The sequence below is a fragment of the Ambystoma mexicanum genome, chromosome 14, assembly GCF_040938575.1.
Source record: "Ambystoma mexicanum isolate Mex_15411 chromosome 14, UKY_AmexF1_1, whole genome shotgun sequence".
In the NCBI taxonomy this organism is placed as follows: domain Eukaryota; kingdom Metazoa; phylum Chordata; class Amphibia; order Caudata; family Ambystomatidae; genus Ambystoma; species Ambystoma mexicanum.
Window position 1 is genome coordinate 560,518,059 of NC_090940.1, and position 17,933 is coordinate 560,535,991.

General features: G+C 44.7%; 1 protein-coding gene across 1 annotated transcript in view; it reads left to right on the forward strand.

Moving 5' to 3' along the window:
- SPTLC2 (serine palmitoyltransferase long chain base subunit 2) overlaps window positions 1-17,933 on the forward strand; it is a 475,564-nt gene that overhangs the window by 209,177 nt on the left and 248,454 nt on the right. The gene's annotated exons all lie outside the window — the stretch shown is intronic.

Here is a 17,933-nt window from a genome sequence, read left to right on the forward strand (position 1 = left end):
GGAATGCAGACGTTTGGCATGATCGATTTGGACCGAAAGTGTCTCTGGTGTGGGTTACCATGTCTTTGCCGATCATGCCCATTACCACCTTATGGTATAAGTGGCTGACGTCAAGCGACCTATAACCCTTGCTCAGTTATTGAAATAAAAGAGCCAAACTGTGCCTAAATGTACATAGATCATCTTTTCTGACCCCTTGTTCTTTCCGATCTCGTTACAATCACTTTTCTGGATCTCCAATTTTGGAAATGTTGTATTAGAAATACTATTGTAATGCAATGTAGTCCTTTAGTTGCCCAAGTCTGCCATTCTGGTGGCCTAGTTTTCCGTATCTCTGTTAGAACAGGTGGTGCTGGTTGGTGGTGGAACGCAGGGAGAGGCAAATGGGAAACCTGGGGTGTTGATGGATGCAAGCCCCAGAGTTACTTTCTATGGCTTAGGTGGTGACACTTGGTTATGTGTTTATCTGTATGGGAGAGCCAAAAAATCTGTAACTCTAGGTTAGTCTCTGTGAGGATGTGTGATGAAGCTTAAGAAATGAGGTTTGTTATACTGATGGGTATGAGGTCACTTTGTGTGTGTGTGTGTGTGTGTGTATAGAGAAAGGTGGTGGTGTGTCAAGAAATCACTGACTATGTCGACGGATTGGTGAACAATCTATTAGCAAAAAGAAAGCTAAAGGACAAACACAATATGAGACTTTGATGCAGGTGAGAACTCCCTGCCTATAAGCAATGTTCTCTTATACCCAAAAGAACACATGCATTTCAGTGGAAGGGAAGATCCAGGTGTGGCAAGGAATCTTACTGAAACAATGTTACAAGCAGTGAACAAAGCCAGTCTTTGATAACAGATGTATTCTTGCATGTAAGACAGTGTTATTGGGAAGGACAGCGTGAAGTGATCCATTTAGTGTAACTGAATATACTTCACAAAGATTCACACATGGTCTGAGGCAAGCGAGCGTGCTTGCAGTATGACGTTCATCTACTAAAGCTAATTTTCTTAAAGCGGGAGCATAAAACGCTCTTACATATGCCAAAGTGGAAACTCGTAAGCAAGAGATGTAGAGTCGAGCATAGCTACACACTAGGCAAAGAGCCTTCATCGCAAAGACATGCGCAGTAAGTCTAAAGCCTTGCACAAAGTTTAAATATGACACTTTGCAGAACCTGCTAGAGATTATAATGCATCAGAATAGTAGGGAGTACATAATGTTCAATTTCAGACTTTTCCCCACAGTGGTATCGGACGTTGGGGGGGGGGGGGGGGGGGTGGACAGTATACTAGTTGCAAAGAGGGAGTACAGGTAGTGGAGGTTGATGATAGTTTATTTTTATAGTGCCTATACACACGTGTTTCAAATCGCTTGAAGGCAAGGGATGGAGCAAGGGAAAATACAATGAGATTCTAAAAAAGCCTTAACATTAAGAATGTGAAATTAACTATCGTATTCAGTTTGGCGACATTTCAGATAGTGCAAGAGCTTTGACAATGATTAGGAGGGGAGGAAGGGAGGTAGGGTGGAGGTAGGAGATGAGAACAGAGAAGCGACTGATTCCACTAAGTCAAATGGATCCCAACGTGAATGAGTCGGTTCTCCAATCTTTGTTTGCTGACTGGATGCATGTGGGATTTTGTTTGACTAGCAATTATGATATATGAAAATGTTTCAGTGAGGTCTAGAGTTTGGTTGAGAGGTAGCCGTAGGAAGATCCTTTGGAGTGGCAGGGTCGTGATACTCCTTTTGAGTCCCAGATAGTCTAGCGTCCGTCTTTTACACTGTTGTGTGTTGAGCTATTTCATGAGGTCAGGGTGCAGGCTGTTGGCATAATAAAGGGTTGAAAAGTACTAAGAAGGTAAATTCCTAGGTTCAGGTGGGGCAAGATGTCTGATAGTTCTGAGCTGAAATGGACAGCTCCTTCCCATAGCTTTTAGCTATTCCTCCCCACATCCAATGACCCCACTAAACTCGTGGAGATCTACAACACCACCCTTAAAGAGGTACTAGATACTGTAGCCCTGCTAGAAAAGAAACAAGCCAAACACAATCTCCATGCGAACTCATTGGTTCACACAAGAATTCTGAGGCCCGAACTGCTAAACGAGCAGCACTAACAGTATGGCAAACTAACCCATCGACTACTTCAAGAGCCACCTACCTCACTGCTGCTAAACACTACAAAAAAGCCATCGCTAAAGCTGCCACTTATAACAACAGAATTGAGAAAGCTAACTCCCATCCAAAGAATTATTCGCCATTTACAAGGAGCTGACAATCCCTCCCACATCCACCCAATCCTCAGAGAAAGACCAAACATGGTATGACAACAGCCAACATGCCATGTTAGACAAAATCAAAACTGTCCAGAACAGAATAAAAACCCAATGCGACAAATTGCCTAAAACCACCTCACCCTGGCCGAAAGCCTCCAACACCTCTCGCACCCCATCAACACACCCAAACCCTTTACATTTAGGGAAGTAACCATTCCAGAAGTCCTACTTATCATGAAAGGCATCAAACCCTCGCTATGTAAAGGAGACACATGCCCAGCCACTCTAGTCAAAGACTGTGCTAGTGCCCTGGCACCATTTGTCACCACCTTTATTAATGCTTCTTCGTCACCAGCACTGTCCCACCTTCACTTAAAGAAGCTTGGGTTCGACCTCTACTGAAAAAACCTACCCTTGACAGACTCCCCTAACAACTACCGACCAATCACCACTGTGCCATTCCTGCTGCAAATTCTGGACAGAGCCGCAAACCTAGAGATCCAGTCATATCTGGAAGCTCACAACATTCTCGCAAAAGAAAATCTGGCTTCCGTCTCCGCCATGGCACAGAGACAGCCCTACCTGACCTTAAAAACCAACTACTCGAAGCCATGGACAAAGGCAAGTCATCACTCCTCCTACTCCTTGATCTTTTGGCAGCCTTCGACCTGGTCGACCATAAGATCTTGTGTAAACACCTTACAGACACTGCTCACTTCTCCCAAAAAGCCACCACCTGGATCACCTCCTTTCTAGAGGGCTGAGCAATGAGGGTCTTCTCAGACCAGGCCTCGGACTCTCCTTCCCCCATTGACTGTGGTATCCCACAAGGGTCTTGCACCTACCCCACTCTCTACAATCTATTTACTCTCCCCCTTTTCAGTGACCTAGAAGACTTCAACATAATCTTTACAAACTACGCTGACAATACACAAATTCTCCTCCCCTTAACAGGTGACTATGAGCAAGACCTCAACAATTTCCAAAAGATATATGCACGCATCCAGGCCTGGGTGGCAGCCAACGGCCTATGCCTAAATGGAGAAATGACCAAAATCCTAGTGGTAGACCCCAAGGAATCGCAAAAAAAAACTGGACAACAAATGCAACTAATTTATCATTGAGAACACTCATCACAGCCTCTGCAGCAGTGAAAACCCTTGGTGTATACCTTGACACTACCTTATCAATGAGGTCCTAGATGAGGATTTTCAACAATCCAAGAGAGTCAGAGAAGACAAACTGGTTGCATCTCGAGCTGGGAAACAGTCTGCAGAGGATTACGTAACTGAAATTATGAATGGCGTGGTATCCATTGGAAAGATCCAACAGACAGTACTTGAGATGAAAAATGATCAAGCCTTGGTTGAGAACTCGCTGAGGAACTGGAAGCTAGAGTCTCTAATTCGGAAGACCAACTTCAGATATTGGGAAGTAAGGTGTCACATGCAACTATTTTTCTGGATTCTGCTCATAAGAAAATTACAGAACAAGATGACTTGTTACTCAGTTACGTAATAGCTAAAAATGTCCCTATTATTAACATTGACGTTAGTCCATGTATCTGGTCAGATCATTTTTCCATAATCTTTCAGACCAACCACAATCATATTTTGAAAAAAGATAATCAGCCTATTTTACCTGTTATGTCAAGGAACTTACGCAAAGTCACCCAAGAGGCCTTTCGTGCTACGGTCACTCCTCTATTACCCTCTTTAGAGATGACCATGCCAGTTGGCGACTTTGTAGCTAACATAAGATCCGCACTTGATACTACACTGGAAATACTAGCCCCACTGAAACCCTCCAACAAAAAAAAGGAAAAAAATGCTCCCTGTACCCCATTCTCAGTTGAAATTACTGAGGCCCGTTCTAAAAAACGCCAAATGGAACGACAATGGCACAAACAACCATCTGAGTCTAGTCTGAACGCCTATAAGCAGGCTCTTCTACAGTATAAATCTTATTCGTTCAACGAAAGAATTGCATCTTAATTCCAGGATTTCTAAAGCCAAATCTAGCTCCAAAGAGCTTTTTGTTATTCTCCAGGAGCTTAAAGGTTGTACCACCATTTCATTGCCCCCGGCAGACAGTACTTGGTGTCAAAACATCCACAACAGCTTCACCAATAAAACTCTAACTCATCAAAACAATATTAATTCTCAGGTCAAATTATTGACTAATACCGCATCCATTCTAGATAACATGGATTCGCCCAATGATTCTCATGTCTTTACCTTTAAACCCGTTTCAACAGCAGAAGTTATCGACACCGTCTAAAAACTCAAACCCACCTCCTGTAGGGGAGATGTTTTTCCAGCCTCCTTATTCAAAGATCATATCCATACCCTTGCCCCCTGGGTCACTACCTTTGTTAACAGATCCTTCAGTGAATCATATGTCCCCGAAAACATAAAGGAAGCATGGGTCACTCCTCTGCTTAAGAAGTAAAATCTGGATCCTGCAGAGGCAGGAAATTATCGCCCAATCACTAATGTTCCCTTTATGCTGAAAATCAAAGACAAGATTGCCTACTGTCAATACCAAACTTTTGTCGAGGAACATGATATTCTAGCCTCACAACAATCTGGGTTTCGCCCCAATCATGGGACTGAGACCGCACTGCTAGATTTAAAATCTTACATTGCTGGCCTTGTTGATAAAGGGCATACCGCCCTGTTACTATTAGACCTATCCGCTGCGTTCGATTTAGTCGATCATCAACTACTGGCGGATAGACTGATCACAATCGGCAAATGTTCCACTGAAGCCTCTGCTTGGTTCAAATCATTTCTGGGTCCACGGAACATGAGTTACGAAGGATAATGCTCACTTCATGGCCTCCTTACTATTATGTGGTGTTCCACAGGGCTCATGTCTTTCACCTCTTCTCTTTAATATCTACTCTCGTCTTCTCTGCGCTCTTCTGTCAGCCCTTGTCATTTATTTTGCCAACTACGCTGACGACACGCAGGTTGTTATTAAACTCACTGGTGAGTATCAAAAAGATGTTGAGCATATCAACTCCATCTTCACTGAAATCCAAAAGTGGATGGCATTAAACTCACTGGCCCTCAACAATGCAAAAACAGAGCTGTTGATTTTAGGTACCCAGAAAAATCTGAAGAAACTCGACATAAAATATGACAACTTTCTGATTGGCCAACACATAATTCCCGTATCTAAGCCCGTAAAGACCTTGAGAGTTTACTTTGACCCGCAGCTATCCTTCACCCGTCAGGCCAATTATCTCAAATCCTCGTGTCACTATTATATTCAGCTTTTATGGCAGATTCGTCCTTATCTGTCTAAAGAGAACCTTGCTGTGATTGCAGCCGCCATTGTAAACTGCAAGCTTGATTATTGTAACAGTCTAATGATCGGTACCTCCCAGGCCAACATTAAAACCTTGCAGATTATACAAAACAATGCAGCACGCGCTGTAATGGGCCTTAAGCGCAACATGCACGTCTCTGACGCCAGGCGCAGCCTTCATTGGCTCCCTGTGAAACAGCGCTTACACCACAAAGGCCTTACTACTGTGTTTAAATGCCTTCATGGCCAAGCTCCATCCTATCTCGCTACTAGGATCAAAAAGAAACCTGTCACCCGTTTCTTGCGCTCAAGTAGCAACACCGTCTTGGTTCAGCCCCCATCTATCCTGAAAAGATTTGGGGGTATTAGCTTTGACTCTTGGGCCCCAGCTCTCTGGAATGCTCTCCCTAAATACCTCTCTAATAGTGAGTCTCTGTCAAACAGGAAGGTCTTCAATTGCTTTTTGAAGATAGGCAAAGGATAGGTCTCTTCCGTCTTCTTATCATAGCCCTCTCGGTTTGAAATCAGTCTTCCGCTATCTTTTCCTCGTTTTGCTGGTCTTTGTGAGGTTTAGGTTTCACCAAGTCTCCATGTCTCCTCGTCTGACATTGTTTTTTGTTGTTCTGTCTCTTTCCTCCTTTTTGTGTGCGCCCTGAGGCCTATGGGTTAGTGGCGCAATACAAGAATACAGATAGATAGATAGATAGATAGATAGATAGATAGATAGATAGATAGACAATTCTAGGCCATCTAACATCAGGATCACTGGCTTTCCTGACGGGATAGATTATGGTCGTCCATTGGACTTCCTACAAAAAGCCTTGCCTAAACGGCTCGACCCTCCCCATTCTCCACCCCCCCCCCTCCCAAGGAGAGCAACTGGAGATTGAAGGCGCCCGCCACAATCTAGCCCCAAAGCCTATTGCTGGTCAACCTCCTCGTGCATTCCTGGTGAGGCTTCTGAGATTTCCTGTGAAGAAGGAGCTAATGAAGAAGGCTCAGGATCTCGAGATCTGAAGTTGGGTGACAATTAAAGAATAATTTTCTTTAACGACTATGGCAGGAAGGTGGTTGCACAAAGAAAGTTCTGGTTCAAGGCAACTCACCATGAAAAAGCATTGTAACTACTGCATGTGTACTCTGCAATTGTGGATGGAATAACACATTCCTTTACTAATCATCATATAGCTAACTTGTTTTTGGAAGAATTACAACCTAGTAGTTAACGGAATGTCCATTTAAGAGGACCACAAAAAATCGAATCAGTTTTTGCCTGGTTCTTAATCTAGTCTTAGTGTCTCTTTTTTATTTTTTTTTATTACATTGCTTTTTTATTGTTAATCTTGTGATAATCTTATTTTTTTAGTATGGCGGCGGTGTATTCTTAACCTTTGCCGTTGTTTTGAAAACATCTTTTTTATTTTAAACAGTGTTGATCCCAGAAGATCCCCTCCTTTAATTGCATGCGGTTTCCTTTGGTCGGTATCTAGATTACACTGCATTCCGTTAGCCCTTGTTGGGAAAGATTTCCAGTGTTCAGCTTCGTGCCAGGGAGAGGGCTGTGGAGCGCATGGGAGGTTGGATGACTGAAGAGCTGTCTCACTCAAGGACAGGCATTCTATCTCAGTGGGCTTGTGAAGGTACTTGCCTTGTACTTTATTGATGAGGATGGAAGGATTGCTCTCTCCTCCGGCCATAATTCATTTTGTCACGCACCAAGTACCATGCGCTAAGGTTATACTTGCTTCCTATTCACTGGCAGTTGTGGAGAATCTGATGGGATTCCCCCCAGGAACCTGTTCTGGGACCCTTCCTGTGTGGCCAGGGGAAGGCAGCCGCTCTCTGATCCTGCACCAGCGGGATGTCGGGTGTACTGCAGTAAGATCACATGAGGGGGGAATCGTAAGGAAAGACTGGGAGGAATCCCTTTTTAACTTTCCCCATTACCCCTTCCCTTCTGATAACTTTTTGCCAGATCAGAAAGTTAAAAAGATCTAATTTTCCAAAAAGCGGCCACATGTCCCAGAATCCCTCAGGGACTGTGACGAAGAAGAGGGCTAAAGAGGCATGCAGAGGTAGAGAACAGTCAGGCAAGCCTAAAACCCTACGACAGTGTTGGGCAATTGAGACTGAGGGTCTGCACCTAAAGCCAATTAACCCACCTGAAGGGAATACAAAGGCTGCTGCAGAATGGTGTCACAGAAAGAAGCTGGAGCAGGTGCTGTAAGGGTAGTAGCAGCAGTAGGGGAAGAAATAGAACTGGAGGCTGGTGGTTCACAAGGAAGTGTGACCACTGAAGGGACGCCGGAGCAAAGCAGCAGACCTGCAGGCTGAGTTGGTCCTGTGCTCAAAAACCCTGTCTGGCTGTGGCTGCGTTGTAAGAGCCTAGAGAAAACTGGCTGTCTTTCCAGTTGCACCTGATTGTATTTTACCTGAGGCCCTTGTGCTCAAGCAAGCAGAGGGAAGCTGGCAAGAGGAAGACTCTCCGTTAATTGAGGCCCTTTCCGAAACACCTGTACTGAGGAAAAGTGTGGATCCTGAGAGTGCCTGCTGTAGAAGCAGTAGCAGAGGAAAAGAATGCTGAAAGTTGCACCCGCTGTAATATTGGAGCCGGTAATGAAGGACCGAACTCCAGAGCAGTAGAAACTCCTTGCGGTTCCATGTGATAATGTCCCTGCAAAAGTGTCACCTGGCAAAGAAGTTGCTGAAAAATGGCAGTTTTTTGCAGAGACATTACATGGAACATGCAGGGGACACCCTCGCACCCCTTCTCCCCATATATATGGTCACCATATGTCTCCACAACCCTTTTCCAGGGACATTATGTATGGTGACCATATACATGGGGACAATATTACCCGATACCCTCTGAACTTCATTCGAGCTCAAAGTAAAGCGAGTGAAAGTCTTCATAGTTGTGGGAAGTCCTATCTGACAAAAGGTAAATTGATCACACGCTTATTCCGAAGTAACAAAAGTGCTACTGTGTGAAGAAAGTCTTTTCCACCATTGTTAACCTTAAATCATTGACCTGTGAAATCACATCTCTCCTATTAACGGGGAGAACGGTACCGGTAATGATCGCATAAGCCGCACAGACTTTCCCAATCACTTCAGAGGCCACGTATGCACGATTCTGTTTCCCCATTGTTGGTTCAGACAAAAGCTATTTTTGTAAAAGGGAATGCAAGTAGCCGTCGCATTTCACCTTTGAGAAGTCGAGTGTGCCTAAAATCAATTGTCAAGTGACCAAACTCTTGTAACATCCTACTTTTAAACATTATTGTAATTGCTGAATTTTTAAATGTAGCAGCAGAACAAGCGTTGCCCAAGCCAATAGGCAGATCCTTCCCAAGAGGAAACCAGCTGAAATAAGAGCTAAAGATTGCTGTCTGAAAGTTGTTGAGGCTAATACTAACCCAGGGTCCCTTTTGATACAAGGGTTTTTAAAGTCTTATGAAACTGGAAAAGTGGCATTGCACTTTCGGGTAAGACCTGGAGACACAAAGAAACATATGAAACCGGGGAAGGGAGCTGGGTGCTTGTATCAAGAAACCATTGCAGATCAATTAAATAGACATTGGCATTTAGAAACTGAAGCACATTTCGAGGTAGCTACAAGACTTGGAAGAAAGGCAAAGAGGCTGCCCCTTCTGGTAGAAGTAGAAAGAAGATTTCCTTGCCAACCTGCAGAGGTCGAAGTCTTGTTCAAGTTGCCAAATAACATTTCCACTATACAGAATTGTGGTTGTCTAACATTTTGCCTGAACTGTTATCTGATGAAGAAGTTGAAGTAGTCTGTGAGATGAAGAAGCCTACTCACAGTAACCTTGAGAAAAGGACATTGCCACAAAGTGAGTAATTTTCTTAAAAGAAGCATCCTGACAAATTGCAGACAAGACGCCGCAGGAAGTAAAGTTGTTATTAAGTGAAAGTTGCATTTTTGTTTGAACTTTATCCAGGAGTACGATTGGGGCTGTTTTTTTTTATTTTTGTATTTTTTTTTTGTTTAATGGAACTTTGAAAAAGGATCTTTTCATCCATAGAAGAATAAATGGTTTTTGGATTTTTGTTTAAGTGACTTCATTTTTCTTTTGAACTTTTCAAGAACGTGTTTAAGACTTTGTTTTCATTGGGGCAAAGTGACTTGGACATTTCTGGGGGATCGGAATCTATCCAGAACCAGCAGAAGTCCACCAAGAGCTTAATTGTTAATGTTTTATTTATATTTTTTTTGATTGTTTAGTGTGAGGGTTAGTTTTGTGTATGCTAGGAGGTGTTCCCTTAGATCTTATAACAGGCAGGGAATTCCCTGGTAGAGTAGGTTAAGTCAGGATTTTTATATTGTTTCTTTTGTAAATAAAATAAATGTCAAACTTTGAAGAACCTAATTTCAGTTGTGAGCCTCACATAGTGCTATAGTTTTTCCGCCGGGTGATTGCAGTAACCTTCCATAATTGTGAACAGTGGTGCATAATGATTGTGCATATGTCCTGGAAAGCACATGCCTACCTAGTTGTGCTGTGCGAGACTTGCATGATGGGCAAGAGGGTTTTAGAGGAGGGAGTGTTAATACTCTTGTTTTTTAACATGGCACATGTTCTTTGGTTAGACCTATTGCATTGGCTGTTCTATAGGTAATCCTTTTCACTGAATTCTTTTTTTACCATTGCCCAGCGTTTTGCAATTGTCATGGATGAGATTTTTATAGGCTAGGCAGCTTAACATTTTTTTTAAAAATCAACAAAAAAAATCGTACTTATGTTTATTTTCCGAATTTAGGTTTGTGTATAGCTATGCTATTGTGTGCATGTTGCATAAGGGATTTGGTTTGCTTATTTTCTTTTTGTGGTTTGTGTTTCCTTTTTACTGAAAACCTTTTTCTAGTGACTTCATTTTTGACTTGTATATTGTGACGATCTTGCAGATAGCGTCATTTCTTTGGGGGAGAAGGTAGACTGTCCCAGGGGCCAGGCCAGTGTGGCCACTAACCAAGAATCCTGCTGTGGGCGGTTCAGCACAGGAGGATCCCATGGCAGGGAGAAACCCTCTCAAAAGGAGTGATTTTAAACCGGGGTATGGGCTATATAAAAACCTGTCTCACTTAACTTCCAGTATCATGCCATACCCGATAACACAACATGTAATTAATGCTTTGCGTGATCATGTCTTTCCCTTTTATATTAATGACCACTCTTGGAGGGGAAAGTAAAGGATTAACGAGAGGACTTTTACAAACCAATGGTCAAGAAATTAATGATACGCCGGGGCGTAGCTCTCTATATAAGCTAAATGGAAAGAGGAGGCGACAAAGAAGCCAAGTGGAAGCCGTAGTAGCAGGAGCAGCAGAGATGCACACTTAATATCGAAAGGTCCAATAACGCAATCTGGCAGGCGAGCCAACACCCACTGACTATGGCGAGACTGGCGACTGGGTAATACAACCAGTAGACCCCGGCCTGGTAAGCCAACCCCAGCCAGCAAAGGTGTGAAAATGATTTGAGTGGGATTCGTGGCTCCAGGTAACCGATGGTTGGGAGAGGAGCAGCCGGGGACGCAGGGAGACAGACTGCCCTCCCTTCTCTATCCTGAAGTTGCAGGCCGGACCAGGGATTCAAGCCGGAGGATACCTCCAGTATTGTGTTGAACTGCGATACTACCAGACCCAAGGCAGGAGGTCGGGGCAGGAGGCGATGGCTGGGAGATGCGTTGTCTGGCTACCAACACTGCGGGTGAAAAATTGTAATTGGAGAGCACATTGGTCAACCTGGGACCTCGGAAGGGAGGCCTACCACAACTAAAGGGAGAGGTGACCCAAAAGAAAAGAACCACAGCAGAGCCATAGAACACTTAACGATCGTGAAATCCAAGGTGATAGCAATGCTGTTTGGTTGCCTCTCACCACAACACCGTAGAGGGGTAATCTTCCCTTTCCCTCCAACGCTTGGAGCGGAAAGGGGTGCCAAAAAGAGTAAAAACCTGTCCGAGCTAGTGTCTTTAAATATTGTCAACAGAGAACTGCCATGGTCCCCTTCGACCAGAAATCCGTACGAAGGGACCCTAAGAGTTGAATGCATTGGCACATCCCTAGACTGGATAGGCCCTCCCAAAATGATATGAAAGGTGGGAGCACAGTGATACCAACATCCCGTTCACATTGTAACAAGGCACCTGCTCACATGCCTGATTAAACCAATTAAGCTGGTGAGCTCCTACGACCCCTTTTTCATACCTTGAGTGCACGCCAGACAAACCGCAGCTCAAAGGTACTGTCACCCTTCTTCGTCTCGGGACAGCCTTGACCTCCAGAATACAGAGTCAAGTGGATGAAGACCAAGAAGAACAACGTCGAGTCTTGCGGTTCTGAGACCCGAAGAAGAACCGGTGAATAACTCCCCGAACCAAGGTATTTGGGTTGGACGCTAAGTGGATCTGGAACCTAATAGCCAGCAAATAACCTGTAGTGTAGGTCACTTTCATTCTCAAGGACCTGGCCAGTACCACAAGGAGATAATACTTGAGGAAGATCCACTACGATTAAAATCCTTACTGTCCCCGGTGGGACCACATAGACTTTGAGTTTGTTTGCTTTGGAACATGATTGTGGAAATTTGATTTCTACACAAGAACGCTATGAGCTGTAGTTTCGTTGGAACTTTTTATTTTGTCGCAAGGAGCCTGGTTTTTCTATGAGGAGTCCACTAGGAGGAGGACAGTCATCCTCCCAGATTTATCCGATCTGTTTTTGGCGACTTTTCCTTCATACTGATACTGTCCATTTTGCCAAGGGGGAGGGATTCATCTTCCTTGGAGTACTGTGGATCTTATATTTGTTAGGTTTTGTTACAGCGTTCGCAATAGGAGGGCTTTGACCAGGACTCTTTATTTTTTAAACTCTCTGACCTGACGGCACCAGTTTTTTTCTTTTGTTAGGTAGTTTAACCAACTTAGAATAGGAATAAGATCAGCGTTTTCTTTTTGTGTAACAATGAAGTATTGTAGAACATACCTTCTCTTGGTCAGTCTCCTGCTTCCTTGAACGCCACAATATGGCCGGCGGCCACACGAAGGCCATACTAAGGCCTGTTGGGTGCCCCAGAGACCCCACTCCGACGCACTCGCCAAGGGAAGAGGGCAGGAGCCCTCTCCCCCTCCCAGAAGCGGCATCCATATCCACAGCCGCAGCATACAGGGGCCTGCCTGACCCTGTCTCACCACCCTGCCTGACCCTGATATGCCGGGCGCAACGCGGCATGAAAACGAGGCTCAGCCTCGATAAGCAGCATTAAGGCGAATTCTGCATCCGCCGGCAGGCGGACGCCGGCGGCCACACGAAGGCCATACTAAGGCCTGTTGGGTGCCTGTTTGGAGCCGTAGGAGCCAGGGGCCAGGACCTCTGCCCTTTCCACTCCAGGTTCTTCACAATTAGAAGGTAATGCCAATTCAAATTAGTTTTTGTGGACTGCAGATATATACAAACTTTGGTATTAGATTATGAAGTTGTCCCCTGAAGCTGCCTCTTACATTGCTTGCTTACATTACACAAATAGACCACAACTGATTGTGTTCTGCCCTGATTTATGTTGCGCCTTTAGTCTCTGTGCCTTATGGTCGCAAATAGACCACAACTGATTGTGTTCTGCCCTGATTTATGTTGCGCCTTTAGTCTCTGTGCCTTATGGTCGCAAATAGACCACAACTGATTGTGTTCTGCCCTGATTTATGTTGCGCCTTTAGTCTCTGTGCCTTATGGTCGCAAATAGACCACAACTGATTGTGTTCTGCCCTGATTTATGTTGCGCCTTTAGTCTCTGTGCCTTATGGTCGCAAATAGACCACAACTGATTGTGTTCTGCCCTGATTTATGTTGCGCCTTTAGTCTTTGGCCCTTGCCTCTCACTGCCAATCTGATCTTAGGTGGCCCCTGTCTATGTACATGGTTGTTGTGCCACCCAGCTCTTATCTTTCACCTTGGTAACCAGGACGTTCATCATGCACATCAGTGTACTCCTCCCATTACTGTACACACTATCCCTTCGACTTGCCCAAGCTCTCCAGCTACCTACAGTAACAACCTCCACACTCTGGATTAAAATGGACCAGCCTTCCACCAGCACGTCATCCCCACGACCTCTCGCATCACCTAGAATAAGCCCGGCAGCACCCACTGTAGGCCATACCAACCAATACCTCAACAACCCTGCTTTATGGCTGGATCACTTTGCTAGGAAACCTACACCTAACCAACCCTGCCCCCTTTCTCTTAGAAATAAGAGACTAGGCACCAGATTCCGCCTACGCCTACGCCACACCCGCCACACCACCAGGAAACAAACCCCCCTCTCTCCTGGATCTCTGTCAATTGCCACCACATGCAAACCCACCACCACCGAGGTTAAACTGCCCATGTTCAAAGGTGCCCTCATTAATGCCAGATCCCTCACTGCACACGCACTTGACATGGCTGACCTCATCACCACGTCCGACCTTGACTTCTTAGCTATCTCCGAAACATGGCTTCATGCCGCATCTGGCCCCTTACTAGCGTTAGCCCTACCGCCAAACTACGGCATCACACGATGTGACCGCTCCACCGCCTCTTCCAAAGGCGGCGGTGTGGCCTTCATCCATAAAAATTCTCTTGACCTAAGAGTGTTACCTGATTCCAAACTCACATCAGCCGAATTGCTGTCTGTTAAACTAGCACTCCCACCTAACCAAACAGCCACCATGCACCTAATCTATAGACCCCCAGGACCCGCACCAACCTTTGTCAGTGAAATCTCCACTCTCCTCCTCAACAATACAAAGATCAATTCGCAAACAATCATCCTAGGCGACCTTAACTTAGGTCTTGGTGACTCAAAAGATCCTGTGGCCTCTGACCTGGAGATCGCACTATCTGACCTCGGCCTTACCTTATACATCCAAGAGCCTACCCATATTAAAGGTAGAACACTTGACTGGGTAGCTGGCTCCAATTGCAATATCAAGGTCCTTAACAATACCCCCTGTCTATGGTCTGACCATCACATTATAACTTTCAACATTGAAGCCACACCACGAATCCCCTCCCCATTAGCCCCAGCTCTCCCAACTCGAAGCAAAAAAGATATAACCAAGGAGAAACTCCTCCCATTGTTACTCCCGTCCCTTAACACAGCCACCAACTCTTACTCTGATCCAACCTCACAAGCACACACCTACAACCAAACAATGCGAACTGCCATTGACTGTATAGCACCTCTCAAACTTAGAAAGGCTAAACCTCAAGCTTATCTTAACTCATGGTTCACACCACAGTTAAGATTGCTCCGCAAAGCCAAACGCTGTGCCGAAAATCGATGGAAAAGCCACCCCTCAGACGAGCATAAAGACAGTTTCCTTCTAGCCTCACTCTCCTACAAAGATGCCATCATCATGGCTAAAAAGGAATCTTTCAACAACCGCATTATTCAAGCCGACTCGAACACCAAGGAACTCTTTAAAATCCTAAGAGAGCTTGAAACTCCAGTCGCCCCCCCTGTCACATGCGTGAAAGATAGTAAATGGTGTGCCAACATCCAAGCAGCCTTACTAAATAAAATCTCCACACTACAAGACAAAATCAAAGATAAACAGGACAGCCTGAAGCGCGACAACCACGTTCATTCCCTCACTAAGGCCCCCTTGCCAGACTCTACCAATATCACACCATTCGCATTCTCTCCACTTACCGTGACAGAGGTAGAAAATATAATTCTTAGAATTAAGCCAACTAACTGCCAAGGTGACCCGTGCCCAGCCCCTACTATCAAGGACTCAGCGCATGAGTTGGCCCCATTCATCACGGCCTTCATCAACTCCTCCTTTCAAACAGGTATTGTCCCAGACAATCTGAAGGACGCTTGGGTTATCCCACTGCTTAAAAAACCTTCCCTAGACCCTAACATTCCCACTAACTTCCGACCTATCACCACTGTACCATGTCTGCTCAAGATCCTAGACCGTGCCGCATACTTTCAGATCCAAAATTACTTGGAAACTAATAACTTGCTAGGTCTACGACAATCTGGTTTCCGCCCCAGACACGGGACAGAGACCGCATTATTAGACCTTAAAACTCAAATCGAGGTTCTAAAGGATCAAGGCAAACTAGCATTGCTACTACTTCTCGACCTTTCAGCCGCATTCGATCTGGTCAACCATCAGATCCTGTGCGAGCACCTCCATTCAGCTGCCAACTTCTCTTCCTCAGCTGCGGCTTGGATCAAATCTTTCCTGAGCAACAGATCCATGAGAGTCTTTGCCCCATCCGCAGCCGCGGACCCTTCCCCGATTCACTGCGGCGTTCCTCAGGGATCTTGTGTGTCACCTACACTTTACAACATTTTCACGAAACCACTCTTTGATGTGCTTGACTATCTGGGTGTCTCCTATACCAACTATGCGGACGACACCCAGATACTCATCCCCATCACTGGTGATTATCTAGGTGACACCAAGGCCCTTAACGACGTCTACTTGGTCATCCAAGCCTGGATGGCCCAACATCAGTTGTGCTTGAATGATGACAAGACGGAGCTCCTGATCTTGGGCACTGCACAACGCCTGAGCAGACTAGAGCCGTCCTATCAGTCATTCAACATAGATGGTAATATCATTCGTGTCTCAAAAGATACCAAAACGCTAGGTTTCTACCTTGATGCCACACTCTCATTAACCCGACAAACTAATGCTGTCAGATCTGCGTCTGCATACACATGCAAACTTATCGCAGCTTGCAGACCATTCCTCACTACGTCTAACAGCGTTACGCTAGCGAGAACCCTCATTATGGCTAAAATTGATTATTGCAGTGCTCTTTATCTTGGCACCAGCCAAGAGAACCTGAACAGACTTCAAACGACACAAAACAACGCCATTCGTGCTGCTTTAAACATTCCCCGACACCACCACATCACAGAAACCAGAAGTAAGTTAAATTGGCTACCTGTCAAACAGAGAATCTCACTCAAAACACTCGCCCTTACGCACAAATGCCTAGCCAACAAAGTCCCGATCTACCTTGGTAGTCGACTATCGCGCCACTCTACCTCACGACCTCTAAGAACAGCCCAATCCCACTGTCTAGCGATCCCCAGATTTAAATTGCAAAAAGCAGGGGGCTCAAGTTTCCCCGTCTTAGCTTCCAAGTTATGGAACTCCCTCCCTGTTTCAATTAGAGCGGAAGACTCTTTCAATACCTTCAAAGCCAATACTAGATCTTGGCTTTTCAACCAGCTTTAAGGGCGGCTTCGCGCCTCTTCCCGACCTACCCTGACTTGCCGACCGCTACTATCACCTATCGGCACTGAAACTACTGTACATATGTATATAATATCCTCTTGCAAATGTATATAATGATTCTTTGTTAGACTTGCATATCGGAACCCATGTGTAATGATTCTCTGTTATACCTGCATATCTGTAACCTTGTACAAATTGCGCCCTGATGCCTCCGGGCCTGTTGGTTCGCGCGTTATAAATAAATAAAATACAAATACAAATGTGCTGTACAAGTCTGGTTTCTGTGCTTGCAGCTTTTAAGTGAATAATTAGCTTTACTGAGTAGATACATTATGAAGGCTGTGAATGGGTGTTTTGGGTGATGACCCATTTGTTTTAGGTCAGGCACGATGGATAGTTGCTTACATCTTTTAAGTTGGAATGTAAAGGGTATTAACAATCTTGTTAAACACAAAGATGCTTACTTTTTTCAATAAGCAACCCGAAATCGTATTTGTACAAGAAACACATTTACAGTTGGAATGTGTTGATTACATATTGAACAAAACATATGTCAAGGAGATTTCCAGTGGTCTTGCCGGGTAACTCCATGAGGGTGGCTGTTTTATTTTGGAAAGATTTGAGATATTCAGTGGAAACAGTGGAGGTAGATTCGGAGGGAAGATAACTTGCTGTTAATCTGCTTGTAGAAAATAGACCTTTAACCCTTTTTTGCACCCAGTGTGGCTCAAAGAATTCTTTAACAAGATTGTAGTGCTGAACAATATGGGGGTAGGGGAGACACCGATTTTAACTCTATTCTAGATGAGGTGTGCAAGACAAGTGTGACCACGTAGATAGGGTGAGGATTAAATGTGAGTCAGCTATTAGGTGCTAACTTTGTTGAGCATGCTGAAAGTGAGATTTCACAGTACTTTCAGGAAAACTAAGAGTCGGTTAACAGTTTGTCTGGGATGCTTTGAAAGCAACAATACATGGTAAAATAATCAGCTATGCATCATATAAGAAAAGACAGATGGAGGCTAAGTGGCACAGTCTTGAGAGGGATACAAATTAGCCGAGGAGCTGTGCAA